Genomic DNA, 21394 nt, shown 5'->3' on the forward strand with positions numbered 1-21394 from the left:
AGCAGCCATAGCCCTTAACCACTATATCACCAGGGTACTGCCCCAAGAAGTTTTCTTGGCTGTAATCTTTTCAGAAGCAAATGGTGAGGTCTTTCTCCCATGGAGCCACTGGGTAAGTTTGGAACCGCTAACCTTCAGGTTATAAACTGAGTGCTTAACCATTTCCACCTACATGGCTCCTTTTATGCCACTATAGAGAATGGGAAATGTAAATATGTAATACGTTCCCTAAAGGTTTAGCCTAAACCTAGCCTAAGCCTAGCTTAGCCATACAGGTCCATGTAGGGCTGGGAAATATTGACATATGCATCAGGAGGGTGTGACTTGGGTGGTACCAGGGATGAGTGGTTTCCACTTGGGAAGTCTCAGGTCAGAGCTGGGTCACCATGCCACTGTCTTTGGAGTGAGTCTTTATGGCCTGGAAGATCTACTCCCAGAAGTAGCTGACTTTGTTGTAGACACCTGGCTTCTGGGCCAACGTGCAGGTAGTGCCCCATCTGACAATGCCACACAACTGCCATCGTGGGGTCCGAGAGATGCTGTCCTCATATACGAAGGGGTTGCTGCTGTCACCCTAGCAGGCATCAGTGCTACCTTCTAGGTAGCCAGCACAGAATATCTTGGGCTTCATCTGATTCCCATAGAAGTCTGGGCTGTTGCAGATATTATTGCTGATTACGGGGACTCAAGCATCCTGGACTATCCCAGCCTGTTGGCCTGGGGTCATGCAGGCAAGGCTGGCCAGAGATGGGAGCATGCACAACCCCTTTCCCTCCTGGTGCCCACCGCAGGTCCTTCAGGGTCCCTCCACCCCAGAGCCCAGGAGTCATTTGAGCAGCCCCAGGTCAGAGTCTCCCTTTTGGTGGCTTCATAGCAGAGAGCAGCAACTCCCCATAGTAATGCGTGTTACCCCAGCCAGTCATGGTGCACAGCTTGCCATCCACCAGGGCCTGGCCAGCAGCCGGGAGGCACACGGGCTAGATGTACTCCGTAAGGGGTAAAAAAAAAAAAAAAAAATTAGGGGTAGGGGGCTGGAAATGTGGACAACGGCAGTGTCATTGCTGTTCTTCTCACTGTTGGAATCACAGAAGGGAAGACAGCCCCTATGGTAGACCACTGTCTGTATTCCCAGCTGCAGGCCATAGGGCGAGGCCTGGGCCACTGCACCAGCAAACACGCACCATCTGAACAGAACCTGGTTCTGCTCAGGGAAGCAGAGGGCAGCCGTCAACACCCCGTCTCTGGACAGTAGGGACCCCCCACAGAGGTGTGCCCCATCATAGGGAAGACTGACCTGCCATGGCCACTTTCCCAGGCTGGTGTCCTGGCATCCCACAATGCGATCTACAGGCAGTTTCCTGCAGCCACAGTCTTGGCAGATGGTAGCCAAAAAATAACCCCTGGGACAGTCACACACAGAGATGACCTCTAGCAAGCTCCAGCAATGGGAAAGTCTTCCCTCATCAACTCAGAAGCCCAGTGTGCCATCTGCCCGTCTAGCTCCGAGTGGGCCAGTGCCCTCAGGAAGCCCATTTCCTCACAGCTGAGCCTGGCCACCCTGGCATTGGAGCACGAGGAGCACAGCAGCCACCATGTCCCTCTTGTCTGATCAAACAACATGAGTGGAGAGTCCCCTGGGCTGACCTGCACCAGATACAGCTGCTCCTGATTCCTCTTGAGTAGAACAGTCACAATGACCCAAGATGCTGCCCGGACGCCTGTCAGGAACAGCAGGGTCCCAGCAATTAGAGCTGCCACCTTGGATCCTCGGATTTCGCCTGTTCTAGGAGTACGTTCCCCATCCTGAGGAAGAGGCGATATCCCCAAACTTCAAAGTGGCTTGAGGCCAAGGGAGCAGTTGCTGGCAACGTCACCAAGGGCTGATTTTTGGTTAACTGCTTGGGTTCTGGTGAGCCTTTCCATATCAAATGTTCTATTATCAATACATGGCAAATTTGGCACAATTCCCAGAGCCTTCAAAATATTAAGTTTGCACACAGGACAGGTACAGTTTTCACTAAACCAGGGATCTATGCAGGATTTGTGGAAAACATGCTTGCAGGGGAGAATTAGGACAATATCATTCTGCTTATAGCTCTCTATGCAGATTGCACAGTGATCAAAGTCAGGGTATGTTTCCTTATTACCTTTTTTACTGTCCTGGTTGTCAATTTGCTGATGGCCTTCTGGGCTGCATCTTCTAGACGACGCTGGTTCCTGTCACTTGCATTTGTGTACCTGATCTTCTGAATGAAGTAGAATGTGAGCCATGCTGAAGAGATAATCACCAAAACAGTAAAGGATATTGACATGAAGACTAGAGAGCTACAGCTGAAGTTCTTTGTTGGCATACGAGCTCCAACAGCTGTTGTCATTTGTACAGAGATTTTTTTCCCAGATAACTCAAAGTATCCATACCCCTCAATTCTGTAATCACGACAGCAATAATATCTCCAGTGCCTGGATGAATCATGGTGACTGGCTCCTCTTTGGCTTTATTATTATAGATGACTACAGCAACTGCATCGTGGAAAGCAGTCCATGGTATTTTCTCTTTAAATGTACAATTTCCCCTCTGCAGCAAGGTGATACACTGATATTAGGAGGAACAAAGAACCCCATTTGAGGATCACAGCCCAGATGATCAGGAACTCCGTGTTTGGGCAGTGAGGCCACCACCTGGCCTCCGGCCTCGGCCTTGGGTGACTCCAGCCCCGTAGCGCCCATGGTCTATGCAGAATGTAAGCGGGGTTGCCACGGCCTGGGTCCTGCACCGTCAAGCTCTTGATCGCGGTGTAGTACTTCTGACTAGCGTTGCTGGCCTGAGTGGGCCACAGGCTGCAAGTCAGTGGCTTGATAGCAGTGAAGGGGTGGGCGGGCGGCTCGCCCGCACCGCTGCCCCCACCTCCTGCCAGCTCTTCCCACCTCCCCCCATCCCCAGCTCAGACTGAGGACAGCAAGAAATGGAGGAAAGGGAGGACAAAGGAAGGAGATGAGCATACAATGTGGGATATTTTCTGAGATGTCTTACCATAAAGTAAGTTAAAATGCAGGCCTTTCCTTTTAATTCAGGCCAAGCTGTCCACAATGGTGGGAGGGTACAATGTATTTGCAGACGCCACATGCCGAGCAAGCCACTGCAGAGCCAACCAAACACCTACTGCATGGTGGTGTTTGTCTGCTTAACCTTGACCATCCTGGATACCAGCAATTACCCTGTTTACTGCTAAATGGCATCTGGGTATGCGATAGCGGAAGTGCTTGCTTATTGTCATTTGAACATTAAGAGGAGTCATGGAAGGAAAAGAAACAATTGATAAACTTGAGCCTAAGAGAGGAAGAGGAGAGATGCTGCAATATTCTCCTTTTTAATTTTTTTTGATATTGGTGGTTTTTTGGACACGGTGTTGGATGAGTAGGTGGGCAAAAAAAAAAAGTGGTAAATATTGTGATAGCAGTACTGAGGGTGGTACTAAGCATACCTGGGACCTGTTAATAGTGACAGATTCCTTTGACCTGGATGTATTTCAGAAGATCAAAACATAGAAATGACTTTTTCTGGTCTCTCTGAAGCATCTAGATGAGTGTTGCTAGATATTTAAGGATTGTGGAGGGTCTGGAAACAGAAGATAAACTGTAATCATTTATGATGTCAGAATACTGGGTAAGAACTCCATAGAAGTGGAAAAAAAGTGTATCAGTATGTATATTCTTTTATATTGGGAAAATAAACTGTATGTGTGATATGGGTTCATCTAGGTCTGTGAGCAGAAGAACAATTTGGTAGCCTTTCAGGCCTTAGGTGTGACTCCTAAATTATGCTTGTCTGTTTTTTCCCACAAGCCAATCAGGTGGGAAACCTGGAAGAAGGCATGGAATTGAAGCAGGCAGCCACGAGAGTGTTATTAAGGGTATCTCATAATGGCTGTTTTTCAGAAAAGTCTACTCTGGCTACATTTTTATTACAACCTTTCCAGCGCTTCACCCAGACTGGTTGATTCCCCAGGTTTCTTCTCTTCTCCTAGCAGGAGGCCAAAGAGCAGATGCACTAACTCTGAGTTTCCCTGAAATACGTCCTACCTCGGGTGGCAGTAGCGAGCCATCGCCATTTTTTAGGGTTATGCACAATATTTTTAGAGCCATGTGCAAAAACTTATTTATAAAATTATGAGGACTGCGCACACATCACAAGACTGAAGATCCTCCCCTCTCTGTTCATGCACATGTATATTACTCCCTATAAAAAGAGTGAATCTACCCTGGTTAAGCTGAGCAGGCAGCCTTAGGTCCTGAGACCCTGCCTGGCTCCCAGTTTGCAAACTGTGAATAAACCTTTCTGTTCTTCCAACCCTGCCTCTGGTTGACTTCAGTTCACCAGTCTGCTTGTCAAGAACCTATTAGTTGACCACTTCATTTTGGTACCCCAGGTGAGACACAGTGGACACTAGGGCTCCGGGTAAGTTAGGTCCTGAAACCTCCTCTGAAGGACTTTCTGGGCGGCATCAACCCTGACCAGACAACCCGCAAGTCCCTCGTTGGAGTACAGAAACATTCTGACAGCGCAGTGAAATACGTACCTATTTTAAGTTTTATTTTGGAATAGCTACTAGGTGGTGGATTGTGTCCTCTGTAATGGGTGTAGGCCTTGTGGTGATCTCGCTGTGTCCTGGGGCTGAGTCCCCACCTGCATGAGAGCACAGCCCTTGATCCCTGCATCCGGAGGACACCTGGGAGCCTGTCACTGTCCAGAGGCCGAGTCCCCACCTGCATGAGGGCACAGGTCTCCATCTGGTCTTTTGTCTCGATCCCTGCATGTTTTTTCTGTTTGTTTTGGTCAAGATCTGGTTAAGAAATATTGTCTTTTTGCCTTGGGCCCCGTTGTCTGTCTCGTGTGTTAGTTAGGAAGATTCAACTGGCTCAAACCCAGGACCCTCCCTGTGCAGGACAATTTTTATCTCTCTTCTAAGGTGTGTACTGAAGAGTCTTTTTAACTTTAGATACTGAGTCTTGCAGTCTTAGTTGGAACAAAATACACTTCTTACAAATATTGGCTCTGGAAGGTGTGGTACTTGAATTGCGCTGCCAGAGATTATTTATCAGGGTAACCAAGTTCCGTGCCTCCATATAGCCAGGGCCTCTCCAATAGATCCTTCTTCTGGCCAGCTAATTAGAAGGAGAGAAGATCTATAAACGAGATGGGTGCCGGTTAGTCCACCCCTAAACTATCTCCCTTAGAGTGCATCTTGACTCACTGAGTATGACTTTGAATTGTGGTGTTCCTGAAGAATATTGAATATACGCTGGACTGCCAAAAGAACGAACAAATCTGTCTTGGAAGAAGTACAACAAGAATGCTCCTTAGGAGTAAGGTGTATACAAGCTTATATGTGACAGACTGACTTGATTTGTAAACGTTCACTTAAAGCTCAATAAAAGTTATTATATATAAAAAAAAAGAATGCTCCTTAGGAGCAAGAATGGCACAACATGTTATCAGGAGGGATCAGTCCCTGAAGAAGGACATCATGCTTGGTAAAATAGAGAGTCAGCAGAAAAGAGGAAGACCCTCAATGAGGTAGATCGACACAGTGGCAGCAACAATGGGCTCAAGCATAACAACGATTGTGAGGATGGTGCAGGACCAGGCAATGTTGAGTTCTGTTGTGCATAGGGTCTCTATGAGTTGGAACTGACTCAACAACACCTAACAACAACAAGAACAAGTACATTTAAAATATATTTTGGAAGACGATTATTTATACTCTATGTTAAATCTTTTGTAACACTAAGGAAATATTTGAGAAACATCATTCATGGTTATTACATTTCTAATTTCAATTTTTTTATATCTTAAACTTTCTTAAATTTGGATGTATCTGTGTAATGGTGTGCACAAGAATGGAAAGGGGATATTAGCAAAAGGATTGGTGAAGAGATAGCTAAAAGGGGAAGAAGGCAAGATCATATCTGGAGGCAGAGCTCTTCATTGCAGGTCTTTGGGGAAAAAGGAAGAACATAGCTCATAAAGCATATGATGAAGGTGACCAATCTCTAAGTTATGACATAGAAAGAAAAGAAATGATGCTGTTAAACCCTTCTCCTTGCGTACTAGTGAGAGTGAGATTATAAACTATGTCTATTTAGTGAGTCAGATTTATCAGTCACTATTTTTTAATTCTTGTAGGTGTAAGCAAAACAAGCTTACTATAATACAGAGTTAACATCTCCCTTCTAGTACCACAGACAGTCATTGCTGATGGAGTCCCATAGTAGCAGTACTTGTCTTTAAAGAGCTCAAAGTACTTCATGGGCACTTTGTTCTTTAGATCCCTTATCCTCTCAGATAAACTCACACTGCACCGGTACTGTGCTTAGCACACATGGGAGTTCAACCGGAGTTGAGTAATAGACTCAGTGTGTCAGGCTGCTGTTGCTCTGCCTGATGCTCGATTCATAGCCAATAAGAAATGCTTGTTGGTATTCTGTTGGAATCCTGCTAACCATCTCTTCTTAGCCACTCTGCATTTGTTCATACCATCTGCCAAGGTCTGTGCTATACCACACAGTTGGAAAGGCTGAAGTCAGCTCCTCATCTTTCAAGAGCAGTTACCATGTGATATGCCTTCCCATTCTCATCTCCTCCCTTCCTGCTCTCACTGCCTTCTCTTGAAGGCAATGAGAATGTCTATTTCACAGGAGGCAATCTGGAGGCCCATAGACCATTTGCTTCATCTCCTGGTCATTCAATAACTGTCAAAAGAAAAATTAGGGGTTCCTCTGTCCTCCTCATGTATCCTGACTGTTGGATCACTTTGCTTTTTTATGGACAACCGAGATCAGTAAAGGGAACAAAGTGTTTCCTTTAAAGAGTCTGAGGAAGCATGCAGTTCTGAATGAACAAAGGGCTTGGGTTCAGAAGATTAAATAATTAGATTGTGGCTCCAGCACTTACTAACTGGTTAGCCTTGTGCTTTAGTATCCTAATCCTCCAATTGGGAACAATAAATCCCAACTCCTGGCGGGGGAAGGGGGGAGGTGTTGCAAGAGCAAGGAATAGTAGAAGTGCCTTGTAGATTGCAAAGATTGATAAATTATTATTTGGAGGTTTCACTTTGTAGATGCATGTTCATAAGCGTTGAGAAAATTTAGGATTTTCCAATTTTATGGTAATGTAGGGTGGCCGAAAAGTTGAACACATTTTAGATTTGACTTTGGAGCAGGGAAGGAAAACGGAAAAAAAATTCTTTCACTCTATGTCTTCTAGGCGATTGCATTTGGGAATACCATAAAACAAGCTGAGATTATAGAAAAATACTAGTTTAACTAGCAGCTCTTTTTGATCTTGCTGCATTTTTTCTGGTGAAACCTAGAAAATTCATAGATTTGAATTTAAAATATTCTCTCTAAATTCATATCTTTTATAGAGTACATGTTAAACTGTAGAATGGAAAAAATGTCCTCCAAAACATGAAATAAGGCTTGGTTTCTTAGATACCTACTATTCTACTTAGCTAGTTTATTTTGAAAAGTCCATAGGGAGTGAATCTTTAGGCATGAAAACTTCCATTAGCTTCTTGTCAATGATTCCCTGCTATGAGTTTCCAAGAAAGTCTGGCAATTCTCCAGATAGTCTTGCTTAAGTATACTGGAGCATTGTCTCTTCAGTCTTCTCTTCTGTAGTTGAATGAGGTAATAGTCGACGGGGCAGGGGAGAACTTTCTTTCATTCATCCATACATAAGAGGAAGGTAGTGAGAGAAAGAGAGACAGAGGGAAAAAAAGAGAAACATAGCCTCGGATATGAAAATAAAAGAGAGAAGGAGCACACCACTTAGTTGCTTCTCCATGTTACAAAGATAAAACCACCTGTAAATCTCTTCCCAAGCAAATGGAAGCTACTTGCTACACTTGCTTAAGAGTAGATTTGGACTTATCTGTCAGGCTAGGCTGTAGGCTCCACGGAGGTAGAAACTGCCCATTTTGACCATTGTATTCATAGCACCTGGTTGGGGCTCTGACTTATGATAGGTGAATGACAATATTTGTAAAATGTATGAATAAATAAGTGATCACATTTGCCCCTCTTAATATTACTTTCAATTTAAGAAGCTAATGGGTTTTTGGATTTAGATACAACCATACTTCTCTGATTGTTAGGGTAGACCACAACCTATAAATTTTACAATTGTTGAAACTTCTAGAATGCTTTAGCAAGAATGTTCCTTAGAAAGGCAGTCTAAACAATAGCAATTGTATTGAAATCAATTCTTTTGGAAAAAAATTTTTTTTAACTAATTTAAAAATAGATGCCACATAATTTCATCCTAGAGTGTGGAAGACTGAAAAGACATAGGCCTAACTATACAAAGAGTATTCACCAAGAATACTCTTTGTAAATACCCTTGGCTGGTAGGGTTGGTTGGGTAAATCCGTTTGAAGCAGGACCTTGAGGAGCATGTTGCAATAATTGGATTTATTCTGAAGCATCTGCTGATTCTTAAGCAGCCAAGCAGAACGATAAAATCACAGTCTAAGTTTCAGGAAGTCGCCATTGGGTGAGTATGAGGGTTCAAGGTGATTATGACTAGAGATGTGGAGAGTGTGAACATTGGATAGAGACAGCAACCATGGAATGAGATGCCATAGATTTGGGCTAAGCTGCTGGCAAAAGGATCCTGAAGAAAAGCAGAAATCTAACATTCATGGAAAATGAAGAAAGCAACACGTTTGGGCGACTACTTAGATATGGGGGATGAAGGAGAGGGAGACATTACAATGCCTCTGAAGTACTGAATTTGTGCAATATGAAGAACAGTGGTGCTGCTGATAGATTCAGGAAACCTTCTAAGAAGGAACCTCACTTTTTATACGCAGAAGGATGGAGAGATGAAGGAATAGCCCACTCCGCCACTCAAGGTATATGGCACGTGTGTATTTGTGCATCTGTGTCAATGTATGTGTCTAATTTATGACATGAGCTCTCTGGCAGTGAAGACTATCATCAATGTAAAATGCTAGTAGGAATAAATTAAGCCACAGATTAATAATTTTCAATACAACAAATATTTATAGTTGAAGTCTCGAATGAATTCTTGTGCTAAGAATAGTAGGAAATACGAAGATAAATGGTCCTTGCCAGCTAAAAGATTACAATCTAGTGAGGGGGTCATATACTTAAATAATTTTAGTCTAAAGAAGACTGAGACGTTACAATAAAGACAATAAACATAATCATAAATGTAAAAGTTGTAGGGTGAAGGGGTTAATTCCAACTATTAACGTTTGGAAAAAATTCTACTTGGAGCAAGTAGGGCTTGATCTGGTACTTGGAAAATGGTTGGATATCAATAGACAACAATGAGGAGGTTACTGCAAAGGGAAGGCACAGCATGACAAAGATTCAGAGGTGAGAGAATACAGCAGGGAACATTGAGGAAGAAGAGCAGAACATTATGACTAAAGTGTAAACTAAGTAGGCGTTGCACAGGAAGGACAAGACTGAGAATTAGGCACCTGTCCAAAGGGTCAGCAGTTCGAATCTGCCAGGCGCTCCTTGGAAACTCTATGGGGCAGTTCTACTCTGTCCTGGAGGGTCGCTATGAGTCGGAATGGACTCAATGGCACTGGGTTTGTTTTTTTTGGTCCTGAGATCATGCATTCTCGATGGGGGTGATAAATGTCTCTTACTTTTTCATATATAAAATGCAGATATGAGTATAATCAATAATCAGATATATAGTTTTTCTGTGATATTGTTATCACTTAGGTGGCAATTGGGAAAAAAATGTCGAAAAAGTATCTCTAATGGCACAATAAGGAAAAAGTTTGGGAAACACTGCTATAGATGGATTTTGACAAAATGGTGAATTTTATGGAGCCCCCTGAAGAAAGTAATTTGCCTTTCCTCAGTTCTTGTTCAGGTCTGTTTCGTGGAGATAAGTTTCTGGGTTGAGGTGAATGTAGGTAATTTGGATAAAAATACAAACTCAAATTGGTTAACATAATTATGGAAACTGTGTGTGAGTCAGATCATGCAAAAATTAGTTCTTCCCTGACTCATGGAGCGAATGACTTCCAAAGTAATGTTGGCCTTCCCTTTGATTTTGGCAGCTTGGTATTATAAGGCACATGGATTGCAGAATGCTCTGAGAAATGGTTACAGTCATTAAATAATGAACTCTCACAATCTCACCAATTCCGTTGAGTGACATCATCATTATCTAAACCCAGAGACAAGACATGAACCTGCTGCTTTTATATTGCAGAGCAGGTGGAGATAGAGCTAGGAATCAAGGTTATGGTTTTTATTCTAAGAGATGCCCTAAAATTTGATTTTTATCAATTTATTAGCAAATATTTATAAAAACATAAAAGGTATTGCAATCATTAAGGATGTGTGTCAACTTGGATGGGTCATGATTCTCAGTGGTTTGGCAGTTATGATGTAGGTTGGCAGTCATATAATGATGTAATCAGTTCCATGATGAGATCTGATATAATCTGATCACCTCCATAATGGGATCTGCTGTGAGTAGCCAATCAGTTGAAAGGGAGATTCCTTGAGGGTGTGGCCTACATCCAACATTTGTAGACTTTCTGGCAAGGCTTGTGGGCTTCTGCTCGCTCTGGATCCTGCAGCTGGCTTCTGTTCATCTGACTCCAGTTCTTGGGACTTGAGCTAGCAGCTTACCTGCTCATCTTGGGATTCATCACCCTCCACAGTCTGTTAGCTAGCGGCCTGCCAGTTTACCTGCAAATCTTGGGATTTGTCAGCCTACAGAGTCTGTGAGTCAGAAGCTTGTTGTCTGACCTGCTGATCTTGGGTTTGACAGCCCCTGCAGTTATGTGAGTTTGGAGAAGCCTCCAGACTGACCCACGGACTTGGGACTTTCCAACCTCTACAACAGCGTGAGCCATTTCCTTGATATAAACCTCTCTCTCTCTAAGTATATATACATAGATGCTTCACTGGTTTTGCTTCTCTAGAGAATCCAGTCTAAGACAGGTATAATTATTACAAGTGCCAGGTCCCATGGGGAAAAGACATAGATGATACATTCACTGGTCTAATAGAGAACTGGAAAACAACATAGAAACTCATAAAGATTTGCTTTAGAATGGATTCATGTAGTGATCTGCTAACCTAATGTGGTAAAAAAAAAACTTGGCCTTTTCAAAATATGTCCCGTATTGGACAGTAATACTATGTTCAGTCTCAGATTTAAACAAAACAGAACTAATCAGGAGTCACACAGAAGTAATCAGGAAACATGTAAAGACAATTTATATTGATCTTGGAAAAGTAGAATTGCACCCTAGCTCAGTAGGGTCAAAAAAAAAAAAAAGAATAATTGTAGCAAGTAGGAATGTGTTGTAGATTGTATGGGACAGTAATACTATGTTCAGTCTCAGATTTAAACAAAACAGAACTAATCAGGAGTCACACAGAAGTAATCAGGAAACATGTAAAGACAATTTATATTGATCTTGGAAAAGTAGAATTGCACCCTAGCTCAGTAGGGTCAAAAAAAAAAAAAGAATAATTGTAGCAAGTAGGAATGTGTTGTAGATTGTATTATGTTCATCAATATCCACTTCCCTACCCCGCTGAGAATAGGCTTGGCCATGTGACTTGCTTTGACCAATGAAGGTGAATGGGAGTGATGCATGTCAACACCCAGGCAGAAGCTTTCAGAACTGGGTCACGTTTTATCACATTCTCTGTTTCTCTACACTGATGCTCACAACATTCCAGATGGAGGCTGCCCTGTCAGCTTGATCCCAGAGTAAGAAGAGGGGCAGAGCTGCAGGCGACTTGCCATGACATGAAGCATAAGTGAGAAACAAACCTTTGTTCTTGTAAATTAATGCAATTTTGTTACTACAGCATAACCTTGCCTAATCTGACTGCTGCTGAAAGCTACATTAGAAACACATCAATGATTAAATGCAATGCTGATGAGTGTGATTAATGAGAACTCTGGAAAATCCCACCTTCTAGAGAAAACCAGTTGAAGGGAACGTAATAGGAGAGACAGTGATCGTAATCTAATTGTTCTTCCATAGATAAAAAAAAAAGTGCACACTCACTGCTGGAGTTGTATTTTTTTTTTTATTTGTGCATTTATCTTTTTCAGTTATTGGAGAGTGGGATGAATCTAATGATTTCAAAGAGGGGGAGTAACTGATGAGAAATGGTTTCAGGCTTGTAATGTGATTCATGTTAATTCACCTCTACTCAAAAAAAGTGGGTTGTTTCAAGGAAGAAAAAGCCTAACACGACTTGCCTGTGACCTCAGGGTAGTTTTGTTTTTGTGATTCTTCCATAGTTTCATCCAGTCCTATAAATTATTATTACCATTCCTGCACATGCATTATATTACATCTTTGTCTTTTACCTTTGTCCTTTGAACATGACTGTTATCAGTATACTAGCACCTCTGTAACATTACTGATGGTGTAAGGGGAAGAATCCACTTAAGTCAAATGATGATGCTTAATCACTAATGGAAACCCTGGTGGCGTAGTGGTTAAGAGCTACAGTTGCTAACCAAAAGGTTGGCAGTTTGTGTCCACCAGGTGCTCCTTGGAAACCGAGTGGGGCAGTTCTACTCAGTCCTATGAGTCGGAATCAACTCAGTGGCAACAGGTTTCGTTTTCTGGTTTTAATAGCTAATGTTTGCAAAGTGCTCACTGTGCACCACAGACTCTTCTAAGAGTTTCCCATGAATTATCTCATTTAAATCCTCATAATAACTCTGTGAGGCAGATACTATTATTATCTCCAGTTATTAACCTAGGAAACTGGGACAGAACGGTCAAAAGACTTTCCCAAAGCCGAACAGCCAATGAATGGCAGAGCCTGGATTTAAAAACTAGCAAGTTGGTATTAGGAGCCATGAAGCCATTTTCCAGCCCTTTTTCCGCTACTACTGAGTGGTGTAAATTTCAACAATTCCATTTCACATCTCTGGACTCAGTTCCCTCATGTTTCAAATAAGAAGGGTTGACTAAGGAAGTTTTCTGCTGTAAAAACTCTGTAATTCTATCAACCATTGAATGAGTACATCTGAATCATCTAATATATTATGAAAAGGAGCTGTGGTATAATAGAAAGGTCATAAGTTTTGGTGTGATTGAAACTGTGACCTCTGACAAGTCACTTAACCTCTCTGAGCCTGTTTTCTTATGTATAAATGGGCTATAATCCCTATCTCAGAGATATGTTGTCATTTTTAAGGAGATAATATTGAGGTTCTTTGCTAATCTAAAGAACACTAAAAATGTAAGAAATTATCATTGCATAAAAGACACCATACATCCATTCTTTCATTGAGTGATTCATTCATCCATTAAGTATTTATTTAATGCCATTCACAAAGGTGAAAAATATGGTTCCTTCCCCTTAAGGAGTTTGCAATTAAAGCGGGAGACAGACAAAGTAACAATCACCACAAAACTTGATGAATATACCTGGAGGCAGGCTCTGAATATAATTAGTTTATATGAACGACTTAAGGTGCCTGAAGCAATCAGGGAGGCTTCACATAGGGGGCAGCATTTAAAATGAGACCCAAAGATGTAAATCATATAAGTATAGGCTGATGTGGGTAGGGGTAGGTGGGGGATATTTCAGGAGAGTAAGCAGATTATACCAAGACATGGACCCGTGAGATTATAGCACATTTGAGTACTTGCAGGTAGATCATTCGACCTAGCTTGCAAACCTCAAGGTGGTGAGGGTAGGAGAGGGACACACAGGGAGGCGAAGGAAGATCATCAAGGGTCTTGTGCACCATGTTAAGGAGCTTAGATTTTGTCCCATGTTTTTGTTAGGTCCTATCGAGTTGGCTGCAACTCATGGAGATCTTATGTATAACAGACCGAAAAGCTGCATGGTCCTGTGCCATCATGATGTTTGGAGGTTTGGAGGCTAGAAGTCCGAATTCAGGGCACCAGCTTTAGGGGAAGGCTTTCTCTCTCCGTCAGCTCTGGGGAAGGGTCTGTGCCTCCTTTCAACATTGTTTTGTCTATTGCGTCAGTTCATCTCATTGAGGGTTTCTCTTGTTTTCGCTGACCCTCTACCAGATATGATGTCCTTTTCTAGCAATTAATCTTTCATAATGATGTGCCCAAAGTAGGAGAGCCAAAGCCTCACTATTCTGGCTTCTAAGGAGCATTCCGCTTATATTTCTTCTAACACTTATTTGTTTGTTCTTCTCCCATAGGAGATAGAATCTAGGGAAGATTTGAAGGAGTGGATGTGATTAAGTTCACACATCCAAAATATCAATCTAGCAGGGCTGTGGAGGATGGAGATGGGAAGGAAATTCATGGCAGCAAGGCAGCCTCTGCTGTTCACTATGTGAGGCCTCAGACAGTGACTTGGCCATGAAGGATCCTGAAACTGCAGTTAAGAGAAAGCCCAAGTCTGCTCTGAGACCAGGGAGGGAAGAAAGAGGGACTGTGGGGGAAGAGCCTATCAATTCTGCTGGCCAGGCTCACTCAGAGACTACAATATTGTGTTGTTATTGGGAATTCACCCCTCTGCCCCCACATGCCACACCCTCTACTGGTCTGCTCTATAGCTGGTACCCAGGGAACCACCTGTTACGATGGAAATATAATAGGTGGGTATATAAAACTGATCTTATTTTGATTGTTTCATTCAGTTTATTTTCCCTTTTAAATCAATCCCAAGCAGAACTAACATCAAACTGTAGCAGCAGAATTGGTCATGTTTGTGTTTTTCCTTTGTTCTAATCTTTGCTTTCTGGGAGAAGTGTGAGAAGGTGGGAAAGCCAGAGGCCTAGATAATCCAACAATTCTTCAATCAATTCCTAATTGTTCTCCCCAATTGACCATAATAAGTAAACAGATACCAAAGGAAATTGTGTATCTACTTTTCCATATATATAAATTCTATAGTTACACGCAAATCGCGGATTCGAGCCACCTGCCGCAAAGCCAACACTGAGACAGGAGGAGGTAGGCTGCAAGAGGGCTTTATTGAACACCGGTGTCCAAGAGACAGAGGGGGTTAAATTTCTCCCAAATTCTGTCTAACATGAAAGGGCTAACTGGAGGCTTTTATAGGGGAAAGGTCAGGGTTTAGAGATTTCCAGGAATCCTGGCTTTTCTTTGAGGTGGACATCATGATCTATCATTGCAGCCTTGTAAGTCTCTTCATGTTATCGTGGAGTCTTGCCAGTCTCTTCACACTGTCCTGGTTTCTGTCGGGTTTAGAGATTTCGAGGAATTTGGACTCCTCTTTGAGGTGGACCTAAGTTTTGTTCAGCTATCTCGGTCTTGTGTGTTTTTCCCCCTGTGAGTGGAACATAGTGTAATCAACAACAAAAAATTGATTACCTCATTTTTCTTTAAAGGAACAATCATGAGACACATTTTAGAGCAAGTAAATGTGTTTCAAGGACTAGAGATTATTCACAGCTATAAAAAACTAGGAAATATATTCTCTCTAGTTTAATACTAAAACACTAAAAATATATTTTCTCTATTTCATGCATATATACCTTTCCATATACATAAAGAAAAATTAAATTTGTTCTTGAAATTTTTAATAATAACTGCTAAGTATCATAGTGTGCAAGGATGTTAACTATGGAACCATGCTACCTGGTTTCAAATCCTGGCTAATTTTCTTGCTAGTTGTGTGAATTTGGATGAGTTATTTACCTTTCTGTGCCTTAATTTCTTCAATTATAAAATGGAAAAAATTATAAGTTCTGCCTGCTTTAAAGTGTTTTGAAGGATGAAATAAACATAAAACACTTAAATCAGGTTTTGTTCCATAGTAAAAGTTTAATCAGGGTTAATTACTATTATTAACCATTATTTATATTCATGCTGCTGAGTTTGCTTACTGTTTTAGTTATCTAGTGCTGCTATAACAAATACCACAAGTGGATGGCTTTAACAAACAAATTAATTCTCTTACAGTTTAGGAGGCTAAAAGTGTGAATTCAGGGCACAAGCTCTAGGAGAAGGCTTTCTCTGTCAGCTCTGGGGAAAGGTCCTTGCCTCCTTTCAGCATCTGTGAGCTCAGCATCCCTTGGAGATCTGCATGTGTCTTGGCATCAACCTTCTTCCCTTGGGTCTAGGAGGTTCCCAGTTCAGGGACCCTGGGTCCAAAAGACCGTGTTCTGCTCCTGGCTCTTTTTTTTTTTGGTGGTAGGAGGTCCCTCTCTCTCTCTGCTTGAGTCACTGTCCTTTTATCTCTTGTAAGATAAAAGGTACTACAGGCCCCACCCCAGGGAAACTCTCCTTACATCAGATCTGGACTGTGATCTGAGTCAAGGTGTTTCATCCCACACTAATCCTCATTAACATGATCTAATCCTGCCTTATTAACATAGCAGACAGCTGGCTCCCAAATGGGACCATACCCACAGGCACAGAGGCTAAGATTTACAACACATCACAAAACGGAGCCCAAGGTCTCCTGCACCAGAACTACTTAACAATCTCTTTGCTGATAATTCCAAAATGGCTTCCTAACAGAACAACAATAACAGCATCATCACACTTGTAACTTTGTTCTAGATTGCTAAGTCTTTGATATATGGGCTAGTTATTATTAAAAGGGCAAATTGATACACGGATGCCTTGCTTCTACTTAAGGAGCTCTGGTGGTGGTGCAGTGATTACGGTGTTAAAAGGTTGGCGGTTTGAACCCACCAGCTGCTCTGTGGGAGAAAGATGTGGCGGTCTGCTTCCGTAAAGATCACAGCCGTGGAAACCCTATGGGTCAGTTCTACTCTGTCCTCTAGGGTTTCTGTGAGTCAGAATCGACTTGACGGCAGTGGGTTTGGTTTTTCGGTTTTTCCTTCTACTTAGTTTACAAAGTATATGAAAGGAAAACAATAGAAGACACTGGTTGTTAAATTTATCCTAAAAAACTTCAATGTCAAAAATCGTAAGTGAAATTAAAATGCAGACAACAAATTTGGAAAATATTTATGAGTTATGACAAATGAAAAATTAGTTTCCTGAATGTGTAAATAACATTGACCAATCAATAAGGAAAATCTTGAAAATGGAGCAAGGATGAGAAGGGATAATTCATAGCAGACATAATTAAAATCAATAAACATGAAAAAATGCAACTGCAGTAGTAATCATATAAACAAATAATAAAGAGATACTATTTTTTGCCTATGAAGCTGGTAATGATTAAAATAGGTAACAGTTCTGGCAAGGTTACCATAAGATTTATTCTTTCTTACACTGTTTGAATAGTGTAATTCAGGAACAGAATCTGACAGTATGTTAGCAAGGGCCTTAGAAAAGTCCATACCCTTTTAGCCAGACATTTCAAGTCTGGAAATCTCTATGGAATTAGAGGTTCATAAAAGCATTTGTTTACTGTAGCCTTGTTTATGGTGGCAAAAACCCCAACCATATCAATGACAACAAAAAAACAAAATAAGCCCCGAAACAACCACAGCAAAAAAAACTGGAAACAGATATTCCTAATGAGTTAAAAATAGAAAATGATCAAATAAATTAATGTTCACTCACATGGTAGAATTATTAGCCACAATATTTTTGTTGTAGCCATCAACCATATTTGGAAATAACTCTCAATAACATGAAAATGCAAACATTCATACATAATATTTTTTATATATATGTATGTGTATATGATGGGCTTGTTATGCTAAGCCGTTATTAACCACGTTTTGAAAGAACTTTTACTAACCTAAGTATTTATGAATACATTCTTGGTCCCTGGGTAATGCAAATGGTTTGTGTTTGGCTACTAATGGAAATTTTAGTGGTTCAAATCCACTCAGTGGCACTGCAGAAGAAAGGCCTGATGATCTACTTCCATAAAATTACAGCCATTGAAAACCCTAGTCTGACACACATGGGGTCACCATGAGTTGGAATTGACTTGCCAGCAACAGGTATGGTTTTTTGGATATGCATACATATACCATAACATACACAGTTATTATAATGCATAATTATACCATAATGAAATAATTATATTTTTAAAAGTAAACCCCCTCATAAACACAAACACGCATACACATACTCTGGAAAAAGACTAGGAGAATATAAATGAAAATCTTAACAGTACTTATAGCTGACCAATAGGTAAGAAAGGACCACAAGAAACTCTTAAAACACTGTTAAAAATCCTGCTACAGGTATATAATGATGATTTACAGTGCATTTTTGCATACTTTTCAACTTGAGCTTCCTAGCCATCCTGTGATTAAGTGCAGACAGGTATCATTTTCACTTTTTATAGATAAAGATACTGAGGCTCAGAGGGATGCCTTGAGTTAGCCATGGTTACAGGGTTAATGAAAGGCATAGCTGAAATTTGAACATGAGCCATTTGACACCATAACGAGCTACTTTCACTGCACTAAGTTGACTGTAAGATCACATGGCTAGAAAATCTACAGCTGTAAAGAGGTCAGGACATTGTGACAACCTACAGTTGAAACTCCTGAAAATCTAAGAGAAATAGGGTAAGTCAGTTGAGATTCTAGGTAATAGTTATATATAACCAGATGAAAGGTTCTGCAGACTTTAAAGAAATTATTTATTATTTAAAACATGTTAGCACGCTGGCTAAATTGAACAAGCATTTTCGTGAGTCATCCCTGAGACCTTTGAAGGAAAGTAAGTGGGTATTATTATCTCGGTCTATACAAAGGGAAATAAACTCATAAATAAGGAAAGAATACTCTTCTGTTCACACGGTGAAATGGTGAGGAAGCAAGGCACAAAGCTCACATTCCTGGCTGCCTATGTCCTGTAGTGGCTTCATATTCCTGGCCCCCTGCACAGGGGAAGCAACTGAAGGGAAGGTCGTCAGGAATTGTTTTGCTGGCTAGTAAGCAAACGCACTGCTCACTGAAAGGCATGGCCTCTCTACCTTATTTCTTTTCAGACTCCCATTTTATAGCCCCAAATTAGAGCCTGAGCATTCTCAGCCAAAGAGTCCCTGAGTGGTGCAAATGGTTGAAAGCTGGGCTGCTAACTGAAAGTTTGTGGTTCGAGTCCACCCAAAGGCATCTTGGAAGAAAGGCCTGACCATCTGCTTCTGAAAGGTCACAACCACATAAAACTCTATCCACTCTACAACACATGAGGTTGCCACGAGTTGGAATTGGCTCCACTGCAACTGGTTTGTTTTTTTTTGGTTTACTCTTGGCCAAGAGTTTTGGAATGAGAAAAGTGATCAGTGTTGTAATTTCATACCCACCAGGAAGCCAGGGCACTCAAAGTTTACTCTGCTTACATTTGAAAAGACTGCACCCTGGTCAGCACAGGAAGTCTCTGTGGGGCCAGTGTCTCCTGGGTGCTGATAATTTTCTCTCTCATTATCAGGTTTTCTTTCATTTCATCAGTAAGTACTCATTTATATAACCTACTCTTCCCTTGTAAGAAATTATCTGCTTGACTCAAGCTCTAAATGTTTCCCCTCATTTTTCTAAATTTGTCTGGTTGGAGAGTTTCTCCTTCTGGATTTTCTAAATAGTTTACTAGGTTCACCAAATCACTTTGCATAGATAGACCTAGTGTTCATTATTCTTAAAATGTAAAATGCTATGATAACAAATTTTATGCTTGCTTTTACCTTTGTGTGCTTGGTATCTTGAAAAACCTGTATAAACAGGTAAATATGAATAGGTGATTGGAAAATATTATGACTCATGCATAGATCTAGAATTCTGTCTCATGCCAATATTTTGGTAAAAATTCTGAAGCATGCAGAGGGTTATTGGCCATCCCATAATAGCCATTTTTCAGAAAGGTCTACTCTTGTTACATTTTTGCTACAACTTTTACAACTCCTCACCATGATTGGTTGATTCCCCAGGTTTCCTTTCTTCTTCTGGCAGGAGGCCGAGGTACAGGCACACCAACTCCAAATTCACCTGCTATATGACCTTCCTGGGGTGGCAGTAACCAGTGGTCACCATTTTTTTTTAGGGCCGTGCTCAGCATTTTTAGAGCCCTGTGCAAAAACTCATGCCCAAAAATTATGTGGGGCAGAGCCAAGATGGCAGAATAGACTCTTTTGGTGAGCCCTCTTTACAACAGAGACCCAAAAAAACAAGGGAAATGAGTATATTTGTGACAAGGTGGGAGCCCTGAGCATCAAAGGCAAGCTTAGACAATGAACTGAGGGGTAGGGGGAGGAAGAGACTGTTCAGAAGTGGAGAGGAGTTATTGGACCTGAATCGCGGGGAGCCCTCAGGCACCATTCCCGGAGCAGCAGCAGCAGCGGTGGTGGGCTGGTACTGGCATTCCGCAACAGTTTCTTCAGGAAGAAGTAGCCAGCTGCACAGCCTACTTACACCTCCAGAACCTGAGAAGAATGGTGCTCTAGGCAAAAGCTAAGTATTTGCCTATATTTTACCGCACCCCCCCCCCCACCCCCAAGCTGGCTTCACCAGCAAAATCCCTGGGCCTGAGATAGGCCCTGTTGAGCACCAAGAGCCATCCTCCCGGCCTTGGGGAAGGAAAAAATTTGCAATGGGGGGAAAAGATAATTTGCTACCTCCACTAACCAGGGGAGCTCAGGACAGAAGAGGCTCCTGTCCAGGCATAAACCATCCGTGGACCTTGAGCACCTTTCCTTTCTGCATGGACCTGTGTGGGCCTATTTCAGGAGAATAGGCCCTTGTTGGCAAACTCCAACCATTTCAGCTGTGTGGTGGAGAGGTGGGTATTTGATGTTTGACATTGCTTTGCCTATTAAACAAGGTCCTCACCTACCCACATCAGGGACCTAAGGACTGGTAGCTCCACTCAGGTCATCCAGCCACCCGAAATAGGGGTCCAAAGATAACCGATAACCTCCCAGTCCTTACAACCAAAAACTTTGGGTGCCCATGGTCCGTCTGCAGAACCCACCCACCTGCACACTCTAGGGAACAGGGACACGTTTTCCTCAGAGACACTTGATGGTCGGTTCTCAGTCCCCTGCCTTGTTCAGAGCATGACCTGCTGCTGCAATCAGATACCGGTATATACGCCAATCACCCCTGCCCCTCTAAGATTGTAGGACAGAGCCTGTACCACACACTTGATAATCAGCTACTGGAAACCTGAGCTGAATTCATACAAGAAAACTGAATGAACACCTAGACTGATATACCTGATAACAGTTCTAGCCAGCTGGGGACAGGACACCAGAGCTCCAAAGGCAAAAATAATCAAGCTAGCTCACTCAAGCAACCCATAGGGGTATACCAAAACAAAACAAAGCAAGCAGCTATGACACGGTAAGCAAGCATAAAGTAATACAATACCTTATAGATGGCTCAGAGACATCAGTCAATATCAAGTCACATAAAGAAACAGACCATGATCACCTCAACAAGCTCTCAAAACAAAGAATCCAG

At 41.9% G+C, this 21394-nt stretch overlaps 1 pseudogene; it reads right to left on the bottom strand.

The window, feature by feature from the left end:
* Positions 1–370: 370 nt before the first annotated feature.
* On the bottom strand, positions 371–4103 carry LOC100673062 (serine protease hepsin-like; annotated as a pseudogene).
* Between the last annotated feature and the right edge of the window lie 17291 nt (positions 4104–21394).

Source organism: Loxodonta africana, chromosome 3 (genome assembly GCF_030014295.1).
Source record: "Loxodonta africana isolate mLoxAfr1 chromosome 3, mLoxAfr1.hap2, whole genome shotgun sequence".
Classification (NCBI taxonomy): Eukaryota; Metazoa; Chordata; class Mammalia; order Proboscidea; family Elephantidae; genus Loxodonta; species Loxodonta africana.